We start from the raw sequence: 23,017 nt of genomic DNA, 5'->3' as shown, positions 1-23,017 counted from the left end.
ACCTCAGGCTGCACATTAAATGCGATGTGACTTTCCACTGTTGTTATATTATACAATAGGTTCCATTAAAAATAAATGTTGCATTTAAGACAATGTTGTATTTTAGAAAATGATTTGCACATATTTTATCAACCTCATGTAATAATGCCAATACAAATGAACACGCAGGATTTCATAGTCATTTATACAGATAGGCAAGCATTCTCAGAAACATTTGTCTGTCTCTTGTATTTATCAAACATAATTATACTTCCCAAACCCCAGTACATCCTTGGATATTGCAGTGATTTTCCTTTATTCTCTCTACCTCTTATTCCATGGTTTAGGTTAAAGCACGGAATAAGGAAAGTTATACAAAAAGTTAACTAAAAAACTAAGAAATTAGAAAAGGAAAATGTAACAAAATGTGAGTGCTACGTAAATGGGATGAAACAGCTCTGGCAATACTCATTGTGAGTCTATGCAGATCAAATAGACTAGAATCTGAGGTCTCTATTCAGTGCCAAGTGAGCCTTACAAAACATTACAAGGAAATGAACGAATTCATCACAGTGAATTCCTACTATCATCTTAAACCTGGAATTTAACATATGTCACCAAAACTGGTAATGATAAAGTCTCACTAACTAGTCAGGAGCCAACTCTAGTGACTGCAACAATAATCTGATATGTATTATGTGCCTGGAAAATAAGTAAACACTCATAAATGTTTACCATTATTATTCCTTTTATTATTGTATACGAGTTACTGTGCTACATGTTACAGATAAAGTGGTGGGCAAAACACATACGGGTGTACTTCTGCAAATTGTCCAGTGGCTAAACTCAAAATTTGGTCTTAAGACTATCAGGTGGACCTATACACAATGAATTTTGTTTAAGAGTAGCTTTTGTGAAAATTACTTAATGCTTTTAGTTCCCTGCATACTCAATTTGAATTAACAACAGAATATGGCTACAATGGAAAATTGTTTTTACTGATAGGTTAATTAATAGAGATGTAGTTCCCAAATAGGTTAATTAATACAGATATATTTCCCAGAAAAAGGAAGGCAATCACTCCACTTTACCCTTGACAAGTCAGTAAACATATGAAGAACTATATTAAGCTTATGTTACCAAGTATTAACATTTTCAGAAAATTAATGAAAAATTGAACTATGCACAGAAGAGGGCACCCAAAAGGGTAATTTATCTGGAAATGTTTGTATAAGGAAAAGATGAAGGGACAAGTGACTTTTATCTTAAATAAGAGAAATAATTTTTATATAACTGTTTCTTAATAAGTGTTTAAAAGGTTATTGTGGTCAATATATTATTTTGTTATTATAGAGGTCAAAACTTGGAGTAAAGACAGAACTGAGTGCCTTTAGTATAGGTGTAACTACGATTGTTGTATTTAAACAAGAAAATAGATACCTATATAACTTGATATTTTTTTTCCTGGAAATATACAGACAATGCTTGATGGTATGAATAATTATTTAAAAATTTATTATTTCAGGCTACAGTTCTACGCTATTAGTTTTCCAAAGGAACACACATATATTCTGACCCACTCATTTATTAATTTGTTTAGTTTTTAATTCAACAAATATTCTTTGAAAATTTACTAAATTTTGTGCAATGATCTTGTCACCAGGAATATAGCAATAAAGAAGAAAAACAAAATCATTGTCCTCATGAGCCCTACATTCAAGTAAGTAAAACACTTGTAAATAAATCATCTCATATTATTATACATTCTATTAAGAACATATATTTAAAATTGTTTCAAGAATGTCAAAAACGCATGTTTTGTGTGTGCCCACTCCCCATCCCAACTCTGTCACTTTCAATCTCTTCATTTTCATGCTCAGATCTAAATGTTTAAGTTATGATATGGTATGGCAGAGAAAGGACTGTAATATGCACTAGACAGATCTGGTTTCATCCTTGGCATGGTTATTTACTAGCTATGTGAGCTACTTACTTGGCCACTTTGACCCTCACTTTCCTTATTTATAAAATGCAGGGAAATGGTGGTAGCATTTGTACGATGATAAAATGAGATGACATGTGAGATAGTTACCTTTTTTGATAGTTCTTTATTGGCAGCTCCCACCATCCTCACTCTTCTCCACAGATCTGTGTATTCTCTTCCCCTGCCTTACTTGAGGCCAGGAGGCTGAACTTCAAGGACTGCATCTCCTGGTTTCCCTTGTTGATTTGTTCCCAGTTCAGTGCAGCGATTGGAAGCACTGGCAGGAGACTGGAGAACACAAAAAAGAGAGGTAAGAGTATTTCTTCCCTGATGTTTCCATGTGTTGGCAGGTATATTTAGCACTAGCTGCATCCCTCCAAGACCAATGCTTCAACCAAGTGGCCCATATTTTTAATAATCCTAGCTCCCTCTGTGCTTGAGTAACTTCATTTCCTCCCCGACCTTTTTGTCCTGGGAGTAATATGTTTTCTGACTGATGTTAGTCCATGGATACCTCACTATCCCTTCACCCCCTCACACACACATCCCTAAGTGTCCTTCATTAAAGTCTCTGCATTTGAACCATCTGGGGAGAATCGTTTCCTGTAGGGATTCTGAATAATATAGTATTTACTACCAGGAATAGCCACATAAAGTAGCTCCTCAATAGGGTATCTAGAAGCTGGTTTGTTAAGTGTTGGATGAAGGCATTATCTTCCTGAAGATAGGAGATAGGTAATGGCTTGCCATGGTATCATAATTACTCAGATTATTGCCAGTGTTGGCATAGGATGGAGGATCAGATATCCAATTCCTGTTGCATTTCATTTCTATGGCAATAATGGTAATTATGAAAAGTATGGGCTTGCTAGCTACTTATGACTATGCAGGGAGCTAACTACAAAAAAAAAAAAAAAAAAAAAAAAAACCAAGAAAAATGCACAGCAACTTAAATTTCAAATGCAAAGCACTAGTGGAAAACTAGTCAGCTCCTATAGTGAACCTTAAAAGAATTCCTTATATCTAGTAACTACAGGGCAGACATGCCTGAAGACTGGGCCCCAATGTATAATTGTGTAGGTAGCAGAATTGCTGCATTTTATAAATGCACATCATTACCAAAGCCCTTATGATAAGGTTAGGGCATTGGTTGACAAGTTACACTGTGAGACTGGGGATGAGGATATTTGGATAGAATAGACCCATTTGAATGTGTAAACTTTGATTTTCCAAACCACTTGAAGATTATTTTGCAAAAAGAAGAAGCCTTTCTTTCCTGGTGTTAGAAAAATAAACTTTCTGTGCAGAAAGACCTTTCAATGACCTAATCCGCACTTTTGACTTACAAAGGGATCCCAGTTCTTCTGAAAAGCCACCCCCCACTATCTCTCATTGCCTCTGTACCCATAACTAGAGCTATATCTCAGCAGCCCTCAGGTATAGAATTGATAACCCTATTTCAAAAAGAGACAGTATATATCATAAGACTTAAAAGATCTTTTAACACTGGATTATCAGGAACCTTATAACCTGTGTAGGGATGGTTTCTAAGAGTGTTATATTGAGGAAGACAAAATATAAGGGTGAATTGAGGCAATTCATCAATAGATAATAGATGCACTTCCTAGTATTTTGAATTAGTGTGCCAGCCAAGGCAACTTTAAGCACCTCTAGTAGTTTCCTTTTTTGGCTACTGAAGCCTGGATTCAATGAAAAACAACATTTCATGATATTAATCTGCCAGAACTTTCTTGCTCTAATTTGAAGAAAAAAAAAAAGACTTTAGAGAATTAAGGTCTTGAAGCTGATTTATTACATGCAATGTACACACCTTCCTTCTCTGTCCATCAAGAGATGCCAGAGAACACTGTACCTTTTTCTGTGAAGGCATTAAGAAATTAATACTCTTTCCATCAAGGCAAGTAAGAAAATTCACCAGGAAGAGAATAGCATCTTCAGAAAGTTTTGAAGTGGCTCTTTGGCAAACTGAAAATAAAGGTGGGGGATGCTGCCATTCATTGTATTAGGATCTCTCATTTCTTGGAGTCTCTCATTTCAATGAGAATAATGGAATCCTGGGGTAGGAAAGGCCATGTGGTAGTGCTTAACTTTCAGAGAAAAGGTGGTTGCAATTACCATAATCGGCCACAGAGATGGGGTGGCAATCAGTGTTTTGACTTGCAGGAGTCTGTGGCGGTGGCTAATGACAACGTTCCCTGTAATAAAGTGGATGGGCAGTTGATGAGGTATTACTTGATCCAAATAATTGGAAAAAGTGTATGTCTTTTAAACAGAAATCTGGCTTGAGTTGCTAAAGGGCGGGGGGGATTCATGACTTCTTATAGCCTCTCACTCAGTTTCTAGACCTGGGAAGTTTTTGAGGACACTGCAAATCAGCCCCAGGGAAGATGGTTAGATGGTCCTTGGAGAATGACTGTGAATTATCAACAATTTTATCTGATTTTAGCTGTTATGCTAAAAGTGATATCTAGACTGGTGAAAATTAACATAGCTCCTGCTTAATAGGATACCAACTATTCACCTGGCAAACATTTATTTTCTCATCCCTGGGGATACTATATGAAGCCTCCTGGACATACAGGGCATATACATAGAATTTTGGAGCAAAGCAACAATTCATCCATTTGAGAAGCAGCTGTCAGGAGCATCACTTCCACTGTAAAAAGTTCCTAAAATCTAGTGTTTGGGGTTTTGAATGCATAAATGTCTAGCTAGAAACCACGTCTCAACCTCCCTTGTAGCTAGGTATTCCCTTCCCACAGGTTGCATAGATATGCAGCAACCCAGCTTCTACCATACAGAAGAGGATCATATCCTAGGGGTAGCAAATGCTATAAACCTGAGTTTCTGAATAATCACCTGCAGCAGATCTGCCCCATCAGCCCACACTGGCCAGACATTTCATAAGAGAGAGAGAGAGAAACTTACATATTATTTAGGCCACTGTATTTTGAGGTCTTTCTATTTCACCAGCTAAGCTTTTGCCTTATCTAATATTCTTTGAATGTTGCTGTTGCCCTCATTCCTTTCTTCCTCCTGCTATTACTAGAATGAATTCTTCACTGACCTTTCAACTTAACTAATAAACAATCATAAACTTAAAGAATACCAGATGTCATTTTTTACCTATTAATTTGGGAAATAATACTTAATAACATTCACTATGAGAGATGATGTATAAAATAGAATTCTCACAGTTGGTAGAATGACAAATTGATACAAACTCTTTGGAGGATAATTTGGCATAATCAATCAAAATTTTGAAAATATGTAGTCTTTGATTCAGCAATGCCATCTAAGAAGCTGTTGTATATGTACACCAAGTTGTGTTTATAAGAACATTGATTGCAGCATTGATTGAAGCAGCAGAAAAGCTGGTAACAGCTTAAAGTTATCACTGGGACAAATATTAAACTGAACTAGCGTTTCTATTCTGAAATCCCATACCACTATCAAAGTGAATGATATAGATCTTCACATCTTGATATAGAATAAACATCGAAAAATCTCCACAGTGCTGCATGAAAAAAGCAAGGTACAAATTATTTGCAATAACAGCATATAATATATACTACACAGATAAGCACACATACACACACACACACACACATACACAGATATAGAGAGATTAAATGATAGACAACATACAAATTCTAGAAGGAACATCACCCCCCTTAATGGACTTTGGGGAAATTTCATTTTTAGCTGTTTATATGTACAACTGTCTTGAATTTTATATAGTAACTTAATAATTAAAAACAACAAAAAGAAACTATTAGGCTTAAAACACTTAAAGGGGTTGGGGGAATTCCAGGTTCTGCTTTGGGGAAAGTTATTCTAAATCTAGTAATTCCTTTCCCTTTTTAAAGAGCAAACTTATGCCCCCGGAAATCTTTTACACCTGTTAGGATAAACATTATCATTGTTGGCTAACTTGCCCATGAATTTCCAGAGGTAAATAATTTCTTTTTTCTCAAAGTAAGGTGTTCATTCATCTTTAAAAAATCCAAGATTTAAAAATCTGAGAGGAAATCTTGTAAATACATAATTTATAATTGATGTGGTAAATCATTCTGGATAAATGTCTGGTTTATTTTTAGTTCAATTAACATCAGGGATAGAAAGAAAAACCATCCACAAGCTTACTTGTGTTCACAATAAGTATTCTGAAAGTCACTTAGTAACAGTGGCAATTTACAAGCTCACTAACTACCCCAAACTCTTCCCTGGATAAACTTTGTCAAGTAAACCTAATTTTATTCCTAAAGGCACTATTTCCATCCAAAGAATTACATTTCCACATTTGCTTCTCTTTGATTATTTCTTCAGTCTTAATGCTTGAGGAAAGTAAGAATGGCATGGAATACTTCTTCTCCTCTTCATGTTTTATGTAAGATTACAACTAAACCTGGAATACTTCACCTCAACAGACTTATCAAAAGAATGGTTATGAAATGTTTCTAAATGGGTACGTGTCAGATATTTCCCCTCCCCCTATGGTTCACAAGATGAATTCTTATCTAGTGTCGCATTTAAGAGCGATGCTTACACATCTTATGAATCAGTGTTGCTCTTGCTTCAGAGAGTGATTAAGACTTTTCTTTTTGCACACCTCTACTGTTCTCAGCTTGGATGTGGGGCATTTTCCAGGGAGTGCCCTTTGCTTTGAAGTTGCCTTTCCAATCCTGTTTCCTTTTTCTTCTGGGAGGATTGAGAGGGCCTGCTTTTCCAGTTTGATTTATTCAAAGAAGAAAAATATTTCCTTTGAATTTATTAGAGCTTTTTGGTTTTTGTCACTTAGTATTGGCATGAACTTTTTTGTTTTGGTTTTGGTTTTGGTTTTCTTGCACAGAAGCAATTGCATTAAGATAGTGGTTTTCAAACTGTGGTCCCTGACCAGCAGCATCTGTATAACTTGGAAACTTATGAAAGCACAAATTCTCAGCTTCATCTTAGATATACTGAATCTAAAACTCCACCCAGCATCCAGACTGGACTCAGCAATCTTCATTTAAACAAGCTTTCCAGCTGATTCTGGTGCATGCCTAAGTTTGAAACCCCACCACTACCACCCCTACCACCACATGAAATGATATGAAAGGGGCTTAGCATTTTAACATATTGCAAGTATATCTGAGCAATTTATGCTTGGAAAATGGGACATTATGTTGGGCTGGATTCTGGACACAGTATGCGGTCATCAGAAAAGGTGTTCTGAGTTTGAGTGCTATTGGCCACTGGCATGGAGGGTAGACATGGAGACTGAAGTGTCCATTTCTTTAGTCTTTTGTTTAAGTACTCCTTTAGCAGGAAGTACTTGAACCTTGGTACTTCGAGTATGTTCTGAGGACCAGAATCATCAGCTTTTCAGAAATTCATCCAAGAATGTGCATTTTAAGTAGTTCACCTGATGATTCATACTTCCATAAAAATGAGAAGAGTCATTGACCCAGTGAGTACCTGGTGGCCTTTAGTTCAATGTCAAGGTGCCTCTTCTTGCACTTGGTTTTGATTCATGCTTTTCTAATACTTGAACTGCTTTACTGGATTTCTGGCATGTTGCACTTATTTTCTTCTCTTACCTAAGTTAAATAAATATGGAATTGTTGGGTCAAAGACTATGTGTCTTTTAAACAGTGATAGACACTACATAATTGTTCTCTATAGAATGGACCCCTTTATCTTTTCATCAACAATTTGTAAGGGTTCCAGTTTTTTCCAACCTTCTGCCATACTGCATAATTTTAAAATATTTAATTTTTTACAAAACTAAAGGTGAAAAGTCTTATTTTTTTCTAATTTTTATTATATGTTGGAAATGTTGCTTCTTTTCTGCTGTTTCTAACTTTATGCCATTATTGATTATCTATTATGTGCCATCAACTTGCAAATTATTTTAAATATATAATAGGTAACACAATAATCCTGCAAGGTATGCTTTATAGTTTACCATTTAGACCTAAGGATATTCAGGCTCAGAGCAATTAAATCATTGGTCCACTAAGATACACATACATTACACATAAATTAAAATTTTATGCAAAAATTAAAAATCAAGTTCAATTCAAACATGCATGTATTTTCTATGAAATTGTGCTGTTCTGTTCAGAAAAGTCTCCCTGTTCATAAGAAAAGTGAAGAATACCAAACTTGGATTCGAGAAACTGCAAGCAAGAATGAAGAGTTGAAACTAACTCTCATGGGTAAAAAAATGTCAAAAAAAAAATATGAGCTAAACGCTAGTGTGTCATGTAATAAATAAAAAGAAAATGTTACATTCAGATTATGTTTTCCCATTATCAATAACTGGTTGAATGTGAAATAAAACAAATGAATGAGTTCATGGTTTCACTTGTGCAATATTAAAATATTTTTATATAACAAACTTTAAAACTTATTTTCTTCAATAAAGTAACTGCTGCTTTGGTGAAATAATACTACTATTAACAATTATGATATTTATTAATTTACTACTATGTGACAGCCACAATTGATGGTCCTTTAGGTATATTAACTAATTTAATCCTCTTATCAGCCCTATGAGGCAGATACTATTGTCAGAGTAGGTAGATAGGCAGATATGAGGGGGGCAGGATAGGGCCCCAAAAACTATCAGGAAATTTTCAAGCATTTGGTAACAGAGAGGGATTAAATCCAGAATATAATCCCTTGACGTAACCCTCCCAGCTATTTTTTTTTTCTTTTTTTGAGACGGAGTCTTGCTCTGTCACCTAGGCGGGAGGGCAGTGGCACGATCTCGGCTCACTGCAACCTCCCCCTCCCAGGTTCAAGCAGTTTTCCTATTTACTCAGGAGGCCAAGGCAGGAGAATTCTTTAAGCCCAGGAGTTTGAGGCAGCAGTGATATATGATCACACCAGTGCACTCCAGCCTGGGAAACAGAGTGAGATGCCATCTCTAAAAAAATAAATTATTTAAAAGGAATGAAATAATAAAATAATTTTAAAAATAGATGTGCCTACATATAAACTTAAAAATCTGGAAGGGCCAGAGCAATTAAGCAAGAGAAAGAAATAAAAGGCATACAGGCTGGGTGCAGTGGCTCACACTTTTAATCCCAGCACTTTGGGAGGCCGAAACACTTGAGGTCAGGACCATCCTGGCTGACATGATGAAACCCTGTCTCTAACAAAAAAATACGAAAATTAGCCAGGTGTGGTGGTGAGTGCCTGTAGTCTCAGCAGGTAGGGAAGCAGAGGTGGGAGAATCACTTGAATCCAGGAGGTGGAGGTTGCAGTGAGCTGAGATCCCACCACTGCAGTCCAGCCTGGATGACAGAGCAAGACCCTGTCTCAAAAAAAAAAAAAAAAAAAAAAAAAGAAAAGGCAGTCAAATTGGAAAGGAAGAAGAAATTAGCTGTATTCACAGATGACATGATCTTATATTTGGAAAAACCTAAATACTCCACCAAAAAAATTGTTAAAACTGATAAATAAATTCAGTAAAGTTGCAGGATACAAAATCAACATACAAAAATCAGTAAATTTATATGCATCAACACTGAACAATCTGAAAAAGAAATCAAGAAAGCAATTCCATTTACAGTAACTACAAAAAATTAAAATACCTAGGAATCAATCTAACAAAAGAAATAAAACATCTGTAAAGGAAAACTACAAAACTCTGATGAAAGAAATAGAAGATGAAACACACAAAAAATGGAAAGATATTCCGTGCTCATGGATTGGAAGAGTTAATACTGTTAAAATGGCAATACTACCCAAAGCAATTTACAGATTCAAAACAATCCTTATCAAAATACCAATGATATTCTTCACAGAAACAGAAAATAATCCTAAAATTTCTATAGAACCACAAAAGACCCTGAATAGCTAAAGCAATCTTCAGCAAAAGAACAAAGCTGGTGGTATCACACCACCTTACTTCAAAATTTATTACAAAGCTATAGTCACCAAAACAGTATGGTACTAGCATAGAAACAGACACATGGACCAGTGGAATGAAATACAGAAAGCAGATTCATGCATGTACAACCAACTCATCACCGATAAAGACTCTGAAAACTTCCAGTGGGAAAAGGACAGTTTTTTAAATAAAGGATGCTAGGAAAACTGAGTAACTGTATGCAGAAGCATACAACTAGACTCCTACCTTTCACCATACACAAACATCAAATCAAAATGTATTAAAGACTTGAATCTAAGACCTGAAACTATAAACTTACAAGAATAAAACATTGGGAAACACTCCAGTACATTGGTCTGGGCAAAAATTTCTTGTGTAAAATTTCACAATCATAGGCAACTAAAGCAAAAATAGAAAAATAGGACTATGTCCAAATAAAAAGCTCCTTCATAGCAAAGGAAACAACAAAGTGAATAGACAACCCACAGAATGGGAGAAAATATTTGCAAACTATCCATCTGACAAGGGATTAGTAATTAGAATATATGAGGAGCTCAAACAACTCAATAGTAAAATAAATAAATAATACAATTTCAAAATGGCAAAAGATCTGAACAGACATTTCTCAAAGGAAGACATACAAATGGTTAACAAATATATATATAAAAAAAGTTCAGCATCACTAATAAACAGAGAATGCAAATCAAAATAACAATGTGGTATAATCTCACCTCAGTTAAAATGGCTTGTATCAAAACGACAAACAATAACTGATGCTAGTGAAGATGCAGGGAAAGGTGGACCTCCATACACTGTTGGTGGGAATGTAAGTTAGTATAGCCACTATGAAGAACAGTATGGAGGTTCCTCAAAAAGCTTTTAGAACTTGCATTTGACCCAGCAATTTCACTACTGGATGTATATCCAAAAGAAAGGAAGTCAGTATGTCAAAAAATATCTGCACTCTCATGTCTATTTTAGCACTATTCACAACAGCCAAAATGTGAAATCGACCTAAGTATCTATTGATGAATAGATGGATAAAGAAAGTGTGTCATATATATACAATGGAATATTATTTAGCCATAAAAAAGAATGAAATCCTGTCATTTGCAGCAGAAAGGATGAAACAGGAGGCCATTTTCTTATGTGAATAATCCAAAGACAGACAGACAAACATTGCACGTTCTCACTCATATATGGGAGCTAAAAAAAAAAAAGGATCTCATTAAGATTGGTGGGTGGAGGGATGTATGGGGGGAAAAGAATATAAATGTATTTGTTTCCACTGAACTGTACACTTAAAAATAGTAAGGATGGCAAAGTTTATATGTATATTTTACTTCAATAAAAAAATTTTAAAAATACATCTTGAAACAAACCCACCATATATAATTTTCTCACATATTTACCAAGTGGGGCAATATTTTTAACAGAAATACCTAATAAAATTTCTTGATATATAAGTATTGCTGATTTGCCTTTCTAAACTATAAATTGCTTGAGAACAAGGACCTGCACAATGTCATTGAAAAAATACCTCTCGAGGGCATAAATTAGTTAATATATGTCAGGAAATTGATATAGGCAAATATTGAAATATTTTTAAAGGTTTCTCTGGCTGAAGAGTTTTGTTTTTATTTCAACTGCAAGCTATTGGCAAATGCAGTTATTTTTACCTAAGATTAGATATATGATTATTCAATGATAGACACATGAAAATTTTTTAATGATGCAAGCAACATTTAACAATGTCTTAAAAATGACTGTGGATTTGGGCTTTGATGGCTCCTTGTTTTATTATTTTTCTAAGCAGATTTCTTACCATTAAGTATGTGCATTGAACCCAAGTGTCATGAATGGGCATGCCATCTTAGGAAAGCAAATAAATTTCATAAGCTGAACATTTTAAATGTTTTCTTAATTTCATTATTTAGTGCTTTGAGATCAAGTATAAGAAGCAAGTTATAAAAGTCATGCCAATCATAATTGTTTGGTGGTAAGCCATCTTCTCATCTATTTCATCAATCATTCTTCTTTGTTGTGTTTTGAGGTTGGCTTCTTATCCTTGGAAATTCAAACCCACTTATTGCTGTGATAATAAATTGTATTAATGATGATACCGTTGTGGGGTTGGGGGAGCGGGGAGGGACTGCATTAGGAGATATACCTAATGCTAAATGACGAGTTAATGGGTGCAGGAAATCAATACGGCACATGGATACATATGTAACAAACCTGCACATTGTGCACATGTACCCTAAAACCTAAAGTATAATAAAAAAAAAAAAAAGAATGAAACAATAAAAAAAAAATGATGATACCACTTCTGCCATGTAACTTTGGGCAAAAGACTCAATCTCTTTCCATGTCATTGTTTGCCACCCATATGAGTGCAGTTTTAATATTTTAATTAAATCTGAAACTGTTGATCTAGTCACAGGATTTTAGTCAATGAAACAACATAGAAAGAGGCCAGCAGATAATTTTCTTTAAATTAGAGTCACTTATCTTGCAAAAAATGTATTGTCACTCATCAAAAGGAAATATTTACAACTGGCTCAACTATTTTCATTATCAATGCAAAGATATAAAAAGTACTTACTCATAGGGAATTTAAAGTGCTAAAATTTGATCACAAACTCTGCTCTCTGGTGTTAAGAAAGTAAATAGGAAGGAGTGACATCAGCAAGATGGCCAACTAGAATTACTTGGTGCTTGTCCCTCCAAAAAAAAAAGGCACCAAAACAATAAATAAACTACTATATTCCAAGTGGATTGACTGAAGAAGTAAGCTGGAGAGCACCCAGGTAGTGGTGAAATTCTTATGCAGCACAGAAACTCAGCACAGCATCATAGAGAGGTGAGCAAATCACCTACCTCTGCCACATTGTCTTCCCCACCAGAATTGGCTCAGACCCAGGAGGAACTTCTTATGAGGAAAAAGATAGCTGGAGACCTGTAGCAGTCCCCATTACCACTACAAACACCTGTAGTCCTTGCTGCAGAATACTCCTACAAGCCCCACATCCAGTTTTGAGAGTCGCCTAGAGAACACACAACTACATTGCAAAGTAGGAGCCTACATTATTTACTACTCCCCTGTGTCCTAGGCTGCTACAGCACCGCACCACCTAGACTCCAGACCCACTACTAGAGTTCTTCCTGCTCTGGGGGTCAGTAGCCACTGCCTGTCTCCATTCTTTAGGCCCTGCCATTATTCTACCATATTCACATGAGTGGCTACATTACCATGACCCTGGCTCCCTAGACTATAGGCACAGCAAAGCAGCTGAGACCCCAGTGTTTGAAACCATGAAGCATTTAATCACCCTGAGAACAAGCCAAACTTCACAGATAGTAAGCTAACACTGAGTCAGCTGGCCTGCTGCGCTTGTGCATGCCTGCATCTGGCTCTAATAGCCAGTACAGCAGTGGTCCTACCACTTGGAGAGCCTGCCACACAGCCAGCCAGACCACTGTACCTGTACTGGCACATGCTTAACCCAATAGCCAGTATGGAGGTGGCCCTGCCCCGCTATAGAGCCACTGCACATCCTGCTGGTCTGCTATGCCCATGTGCACATGACCTTACAGACAGGATAGTGGTAGCCTTGCTTCCTGGAGAGCATGTAGCACAGCTAGCCAGCCTGCCACTCCCACATGCACCCAGTCTGATAGCCAGCCCAGTGACACCATCCCCAGAAAAACTGCACCACTGCTGTCACAAACTTCATAGCCTAGGCCACCGAAGCAATGGCAAACATCACTGATGAAAATTACAACTGAAGAAACTGCACAAACACCTTGCTTCTGAGTCCACTGAGAACCAAAGCCAATATACTATACCCAACTGACACCCTAGGACCCATCTACAGAAAAACGTCTCTCCCTATGAAACGTGGCTTTATAAAATTGAAAAAGGTGACTGTTTCATTACATGTGCAGATACCAATGTAAGGACACAGGAAACATGAAAAAGCAAGAAGAAATATGACACCCCCAAAGGGGCACAGTAATTCTCCAGTAACAGACTCAAAAAGAAACGAAATGTATGAAATGCCAGAAAAGAAATTCAAAATGATGATCTTAAAGGAAATTCAGTGAGCTATAAGAGAACACAGACAAATAATCTAATGTAATCAGGAAAACAATTGATGATCTAGATTAGAAATTTAACAAAGAAATAGATATCATAAAAGAGAGCCAAATTGAAATCTCGGAGCTAAGCAATTCAATGGATAAATTTAAAAATACAATTGAGAACTTCAACAACAAACTATATCAAGCAAAAGAAAGAGTTCCTGAACTTGAAGACAGATCTTTTGAAATAATCCAGTCAGAAGGGATAAAAAGAAATAAGAATTAAAAAGGGAAAAAAGAAATAAGTAAAAATAATAAAAAGAATAAAAAAGAGAATATGGGATATCATTAAGCAAGCAAATATTCACATGATTGAAATGCTGGAGAGAGAAGAGATGGAGAAAGTCACAGAAAATCTATGTAATAAAATAATAGCTGAAAACTTTCCAAGTCTTGGAAGAAATATACACATCCAGATTCAGGAAGCTCAAAGCTTCCCCATTCTACCCCAAAATGTCTTTTTGTGTGTGTGGCACATTACACCTAAACTGTCAAAACAGAATTTTTAAATGATCGAGAGAAAAACTTCAATTTACATATAAAGAAATTCCAATATACCAAATAGACCTAGCAGTCATTTACAGAAAACTCTATTTTACAGCTACAGAATCACATTCTTCTCAACTGCACTTAGGACATTTTCCAGAATAGATCATGTTAGGATACAAAACAAGTCTTAACAAATCTAAGAAAGAGAGCATATAAAGTATATATTCTAACCATAGGTATAAAATTAGAAATAAAAAACAAATCAAAAATTTACAAACACATGGAAATTAAACAACATGCTCCCAAATAACCATTGGGTCAATGAAGAAATTAAAAGGTAAATTTCTTGAGTCAAATGAGAATAGAAACATCATAGCAAAACCTAAGGGACACAACAAAAAACAGTTGTGAGAGGGAAGTGAATAGCAATATCCTCCTACATCACAAAAGAAGAAAGATTTCTAATAAACAATCTGACAAGGAAAGTGAAAAACAAGAAGAAACTAAATCCAAGATTGACGTAAGGAGAAAATAAAATATCAAGGCCCAGAGAAGAAATAAATAAAATAGAGATTGCAAAAACAATTCAAAAGATCAATGAGTGAAAAGCTGCTTTCTTGGAAAGAAAAACAAATCTAACAAACCATTATCTATAAAAATTTTAAAAAATGAAAAAAGACTCAAAATCAGAAATGTAAAAGGAGACATACAACTGACACAACAGAAATACAAAAAATAGGACTATTATAGACAACTATATAGCAACAGATTTGATAACCTAGAAAAAATTAAATTATAAAGAAATAGAAAATCTGAACAAATTGTGAGTGAGGAACCTGAATCAGTAATAATAATCTTCCATTGGAGAAAAGCCTAGGACCTGATGGCTTTACAGATGAATTTGAAGAAGAACTATTGCCAATTTTTCTCAATCTGTTCCAGAAAATTAAAGAGGCAGGAACACTTCCAAATTCACTTTATAAATTATAGACAGCATTACTCTAATACAAAAACCAGATCAGGATACACACAAATAATAAAATTGCATACCAATACCCCAATGAACATAGATGCAAAAACTCACAATGAAATACTAGCAAACCAAATTCAACAGCACATTAATAAGATTATTCACACTTCTCAAAAGAAGACAGTTATGCAGCCAACAGACACATGAAAAAATGCTCATCACTGGCCATCAGAGAAATGCAAATCAAAACCACAGTGAGATACCATCTCACACCAGTTAGAATGGCAATCATTAAAAAGTCAGGAAACAACAGGTGCTGGAGAGGATGTGGAGAAATAGGAACACTTTTACACTGTTGGTGGGACTGTAAACTAGTTCAACCATTGTGGAAGTCAGTGTGATGATTCCTCAAGGATCTAGAACTAGAAATACCATTTGACCCAGCCATCCCATTACTGGGTATATATCCAAAGGATTATAAATCATGCTGCTATAAAGACACATTCACACGTTTGTTTATTGCGGCACTATTCACAATAGCAAAACTTGGAACCAACCCAAATGTCCAACAATGATAGACTGGATTAAGAAAATGTGGCACATATACACCATGGAATACTATGCAGCCATAAAAAATGATGAGTTCATGTCCTTTGTAGGGACATGGATGAAACAGGAAACCATCATTCTCAGTAAACTATCGCAAGGACAAAAAACCAAACACCGCATGTTCTCACTCATAGGTGGGAATTGAACAATGAGAACACTTGGACACAGGAAGGGGAACATCACACACCAGGGTCTGTCATGGGGTGGGGGAGGGGGGAAGGATAGCATTAGGAGATATACCTAATGTAAATGACGAATTAATGGGTGCAGCACACCAACATGGCACATGTATACATATGTAACAAACCTGCACGTTGTGCACATGTACCGTAGAACTTAAAGTATAATAATAAAAAAGTCTATTCACTATGATTAAGTGTGATTAATCCAAGGCATGCAAGGATGGTTCAACATAATGAAAATCAATAAATGTGATATAACTCATTAACAGAAAGAAAGCTTAAAACCATATTTTTATTTCAAAAGATACACACAAAGCATTTATGAAAATTCAAAAATCCTTCATGATAAAAACTCTCAACAAATTAAATATAGAAGGTATGTACCTCAACACTATAAAGGCCACAAATAACAAATCCACAGGTAACATATGAGTAGGCAAAGGCTAAAAAGTTCTTCCTCTAAAATCAGAAAGAAAACAAGGGTGCTCCCTTGTACCACTTCTGTTCAACATAGTACTAGAAGTCCTAGCCAGAGCAATTAAACAAGAGGAGAAAAATAAAAGGCATCCAAATAGAAAAGGAGAAAGTCAAGGTATTGTTGTCTGCAGATGACATGATACTATATACAGAAAACCTTAAAGACTATACCAAATAACTATTAAAACTAATAAACAGATTCAATAAAGTTCCAGGATATATAATCAACATACAAAATTACAAATATTTCTGTATGTTAATAGTAAACTATCTGAAAAAGAAATCAAAAATCTATAATAGCTACAAAAAAGATACCTAGGAATAAACTTAACCAGGAGATAAAAGATCTGTCACCTGAAAACTACAAAACACTGATGAAAGAAATTGAAGAGGACACACACACAAATGGAAAGATACACTGTTTATGAATTGAAAAAAAAATTGTTAAAATGTCTATGCTACCCAAAGTGATCTATAGATTGAATGTATCCCTGTCAAAATATCTATGACATTCTTCACAGAAACAGAAAATCTTCTAAAATCCATATGGAAATCCAAAAGGCCCCCAATAGCCAAAGCAATCTTGAGCAAAAGGAACAAATCTGGAGGCATCTCACTATCTTATTTCAAAATATTTTACAAAGCTATAGTAACCAAAACAGCATGGTAGTTGCATAAAAATAGATGCATAGACCAAAGGAACAGAATAGAAAACCTAGAAATAAATTCATGCACCTACAGCCAATTGATTTTTCACAAAGGTACAAAAACACAAATTGGAGAAAAGATAGTTGTTTCAATAAACAGTGCTAGGGAAATTGGATATAACATGCAGAAAAATAAGACTAGATCTCTACCTCTCACCATATACAAAAATTAACTCGAAATGGATTAAAGGCTTAAATGTAAAGCCCAAAGCTATTAAACTATTACATGATAACAAAGGGGAAACACTTCACAACATTGAGCTGAGAAAGAATTTTTAAAATAAGGCCTGAAAGTGGCAGGCAACAAAAGCAAATTAGACAAGTGGGACTACATTAAGCTAAAAAGAGTTTGCACAGCAACAGAAAGAATCAGCAGGGTAAGGAGACAACCTACAGTGTGGGAGAAAATATTTACAAGCAATGCACCTGACAAAGAATTAATATACAGAATATGTAAGGAACTCAAACATCTCAACATCAAGAAAACTATTAGATTGAAAATAGGCAAAAGACCCAAATAGACATTTCTCAAAACATGATATATAAATGGCTTAGAGGTATATGAAAAAATGCCCAACATCACTAATCATCAAGGAAATGCAAACCAGTACCACAGTGATATACCACCTTATTCCAGTTAGGAGGGCTACTATGAAAAAGACAAAAGAAAATAAGTATTGGTGGGATTGTAGAGAAGAGGGAAGACTTAGATACTGTTGGTGGTAAGGTATATTAGTACATCCATATGGAAAACTCCATGAAGATTCTTCAAAAATTAACAATAGAACTATCATATGATCTAGTAATCCCAATACTAGGTATATGTCCAAAAAAGTAAAATCAGTATGTCAAACAGATATCTGTACTCCCATGTTTATTATAGCACTATTCACAATAGCCATGACACAGAATCAACCTAAGTGGTCATTAGCAGATGAATACATAAAGAAAATACTGTACACACACACACACACACACACACACACACACACACACACACACACACACAGGAATACTATTCAGCCATAAAAAGAATAAATTCTGTCATTTGCAACAACATAGATGAAACTGGAGGACATCCATGTTGAGTGAAATAAGGCAGATGCTTACAGGAAAATGCCACATGATCTCATTCATGTGGAATTTAGAAAAACTTTATCTCTAAAGAGTAGTTATCAGAGACTGAGAAGGAGATAGGAAAGGAGAAAATGGGGAGAGGTTGGTCAATGGGTACAAGGTTGCAGTTAGGAAGAACAGGTTCTGGTGTTCTATTGCAAAGTAGGGTAACTATGGTCAACAATAAGGTATTGTATATTACAAAATAGCTAAAATAGAGGCTTTTGAATGTGCTCACCACAAATAAATAAAAAGTGTGTAAGGTAATGGATAAATGTGCTAACTACCCTGATTTGATTATTAGATAACATATACATATATCAAAGTTTCAGATTGTACCCCATAAATATGTACAATTACAATGTGTCAATTTAGAAATTAAAAAAATTAAAGAAAGCAAATGAGGAAATAGAAATATATGTTCAATTCCTTTTGTGCCCAGAGGCTTTGTTAAAGGTTCTTCAAAAAATGTTCACTTCTTCTAGCTTCAATTGCTCCAGAGGGTTTCTCTAACATCCATCCCATTTGGCAGAATCAAAATTAGACTTTTCGTTTTGGACACAATGCCTGCTCTCCTTTATATTCATAGACTTAAAAGTTTCAGAGTTTATCCTTCCTAAGACTACTGAGTCTAGGACATGAATTTTGATTTCCTTTGTCCCATGCCTGCAGTTAAGGGCCAACCTTATAGTCTTTGGTATGTGGCTTCAATGATACTGAGATGGGCACCCACACATGCACACACACACACACACACAGACACACACACACACGCACTTCTAATTTAAACTAAAAAAAATCTATAATAACAATGACAAATGGCAGTAATGTTCTCTAATTTCCTCTCACCTCACCATCCCCTATTTCACTACTGGGGAAACCACGCAGTAAGTGGATCCAAAGTGTTGATTCTATTTAAACCAAGTACATTGCTTTCTATGATCACAATGTGAGAGATCAGAAGGTGAAAATCAAAAAGATACTTGAAAGAGGATACTGAGTCAAGCCAGAAGAGGTTGTCATTGTCTAAAACGGATCATCAAGCAAAAGGGCAGACTGCAAATACTAAGAGCTATAAAGGCAGACTAGTTAAGGAGCCATCTTACCTTTCTCTCTTTCTATTCTTATCCCTTCCTATCCAAACTTCGCACCTCAGCCTGAGTGAGCTATTTAAAATACAAATCTAAGTAACTAGTTCTTATCTTTAAAACTCTTTTAAAATGCCTTATTCTTGGTCCTAGAATAAAGTCCAAAGTCATTAGATGATTTGACCCATTAATTGATCTTACCACCTTCATTCTCTTGTCTTCAAGCCCTAAGGAAAACTTCAGATGATATCACAACCCTGCTAAAATATCTTCAGTGGTTTCCTATCACTTGTAGAATTTGAATTTCAACTTCCATGCTTTACCTCAACTCAAATTTATTCCCTGTTATTTCCTTTTATATTCTTTAGTTTGACGACTCACTTTCTTCTGCTTCCTTGTCCTTTTTTTTTAATAGTCTCACTCATCCCAGCCTCTGCATGTCTAATACCTTTCCAGTAGAACTTAAATCCCATCTCCTCCATGTCTCTTTCTCTCTTAATTTCTCTTATCAAGAAATAATCTCTTCACCATCTGCATTATTATAATATTTTACCATGGCACATTACCCCTTGCTTCTTTGGGTTGTAGATAGGAATGTCCCTGTCTCATTTCACCTTCTTTCCTGAGCACTCCTTTAGATGCAAACAAGGAGCTGCATCTGGTTTATCACTTGTTTCAAAGCACCTAGCACAGTATCAGGATTCTTAGCTGGCACTTGCTCAACAAATATTTATGCAATAAATGACTGTCTACAACCATCAGAAATAAATCACTTCAAGAATCTACAAAACTAAACCACTACTGACTTCTTTTGTCTACTGTTGGCTAAGTGGAAACTGCCAAACAGTCCTAGAATAAACGAATTACGTTTTTAAAGATGAAGAAGCACAAAGCAAAGAAAACAAGAGGGAGATGATCACATCATGGCTTGATTGTTTTGCCCAGAAGGCTTCAAGGTCTTTAATTAAACAGTTTAACCATGGGAGGCAAAGGATGGAATGTGTTCCTAATTAATGCTTTAAACTCATTATGATTCCAAGCCAGAAAATATAATAACTACATAAGAATTTGAAAATTATTTCCACCAAGATCATGGCAGGTTTTTTGGGTTTTGGTTTGTTTTTGATAAATCTCAATCACTGAGCTTCAAAGAAGTCTGTGCCATTAACTGAGCTGATACCATAAACCAAATGGGCAGGAGTTGAAGATGGTGGTTTGATTTAGAGATAGTTAGATGAACTATAGTACCACACTAAAATCTCTTCTTTTCCCTGTCTTAATATTTCATAAAAATGTTGCACAGTGCAGTAGGGATATTTTCAGTGATTAGGTTCTAAATACATTTATAGAGGACAGATTGCTTAAGTCAAAATTAACTATGAAAGTTCATTAAACTTTTTTGAATTAGAATAAACATGGTTTGAATATAATTCTATTTCTTGAGAAGTTCAGCAAATTATTTTTCCCCGGAGTAGGGATAGATTATTGGTTTTTATTTGTTGAGCATCAGAGGAAGTGATTTGCTTACGGCCAAAGGGCTTTGCTTTGTGCAAACCATTTTCTTTTTTTCTCTCAATTCATAAAGTTGAATTTATAAGGTTAAATATACATTAAATGAAATATGACTATACTATATGTAATTCCCTTGATCCCAATTCACATGCTGTTAGTAATTTCAGTACTTTTCCACGTAATGATAATCAACAAATATTTTTTGAGTGGATATTGTATGAAAACACTAGTTTGAACTCTACAGGGAACATAAAGATAACCAGTGTATTATCCGTGAGCTAAGGTTTTTACAACTTCTAGGAGAGCTGTGGTAGCCTGTTTCAAGGTAGTCCTCAATGAGTCTTATCTGCTGGTATTCCCAACTGTGTATAGTCCCTTTCTATCCTGAATCAGGGCTGGCCAATAGAACATTGTAGAAATTATGATATGTGACATTCTAGGCTAATTCAAAAAGCCATCTCAGCTTCTGCACTGGTCTGTTAGATCACTCACTGTAAGGGAAGCCAGCTGCCTATCAAGAACCATGAAATATCTGAGATTTTATCTTACTTGCAAACACACAAGTTACCTTGCCACAGTTTTGTGGATGGTAACAGAAGAAACAAGACCCCTGAGTCAAAGTCAAAGGACAGCTGATTACTCAAAACAATGAAAGTAACCAAAGTTTAAGCATGTTCGGTTCCTTCAGCCCCGATTTCCACAGACCAGTGCAAAGTGGAACAAGGGATGCTTATACAGGTACTGGGTTGTGTTAAAGAAGATACACACCCAAATTTAGGGAACTCAGTTTTTTATAATGGGCTGTAAACTTGTCTGACCTTTAGCTTAAGGAGATAGTATCTCTATTAAATAGGAGAAAAATGAAAAATCCTTGCCCTTTGCTCTAGAGGGGGACTATCTTCATTAATCAAGGCAGTTTGCTATGCAAACATCTTTGAAAAGAGAATTCAGAAGAAGGGAAATTTTAAGTTCCCCTGCTCACAAGACATGAGAGATGTATGGAGAGTCATCTCCTAACACTATAAAGCCATGAGATGCTAAAGCATCCCTGGAGAAGGATCTATGTGGTAATGAACTGAGGCCTGCTTCCAGCAACCAGCACCAGCCACCAGCCAGGTGACCACATCTCCTTGAAAGTGAATCCTTCAGCCCCAGTAACCTTCAGATGGCTGCTTTCTTAGCTGAAATCTGACTGCAATCTTATGAAGGACCTCTAGCTGGAGACAGCCAAGAAGCTATTCTCAAACTCCTAATCCACGGAGAGTATGAGGGATAATAGTATTGTTGTTTTCTACCACTAAGTTATGAGGTGATTTGTTACACAATAATAGATAACCCATACAAATTTTTGTACTTGGAAGTTGGGTGCTATTGCAGTCAAAGTTTCAAAATATATTAGTGGCTCTGGGGATGACGTAGTAGAAAGAAGCTTGGGAGGCCTATGGAGAGTGTTAACTAAAGCACTGGAAGCCTTGAAGAGATTTTTAGGAAAACTCTCAAAGCCTCATCAAGATCTTTGAGGAGGCTGCTGGGAGGTCTTTAAAAGCGGTGAAGGAATGCTATTGGATCCTGGAAACAAGGAATCTTTGTTACATAGTGGCAGAAGCTTAGCAACACTGTTGCCTGCACTAACATGGAAAGTGGAAAATGTACCTAATGAATCCAATGATCTAGCTAGAGTTTTTCAAGTCCAATGTTGAATATCCCATCTGGCTTCTTTGTGTTACTTGCAGTAAAATGAGATAGACAGCCCCCTTGAGGATTCTTGAATACAATGTTTTATAGGCAATACATCCAGTACATAATTTGCAATTCATGCCTATTGCATTTTCCGAAGGTAAATCACATTTTTTAA

At 35.7% G+C, this 23,017-nt stretch overlaps 1 long non-coding RNA gene across 1 annotated transcript in view; it reads right to left on the bottom strand.

The window, feature by feature from the left end:
- LOC134733019 (uncharacterized) overlaps positions 1-23,017 on the bottom strand; it is a 113,854-nt gene that overhangs the window by 38,390 nt on the left and 52,447 nt on the right. The window contains exon 4 of the long non-coding RNA XR_010116557.1: positions 2,072-2,251. This is a non-coding gene — a long non-coding RNA (uncharacterized lncRNA). The remainder of the gene's footprint in view (positions 1-2,071; positions 2,252-23,017) is intronic.

This window comes from Symphalangus syndactylus, chromosome 2 (assembly GCF_028878055.3).
Source record: "Symphalangus syndactylus isolate Jambi chromosome 2, NHGRI_mSymSyn1-v2.1_pri, whole genome shotgun sequence".
NCBI lineage: Eukaryota > Metazoa > Chordata > Mammalia > Primates > Hylobatidae > Symphalangus > Symphalangus syndactylus.
This window is presented reverse-complemented; position numbering and strand designations above follow the sequence as displayed.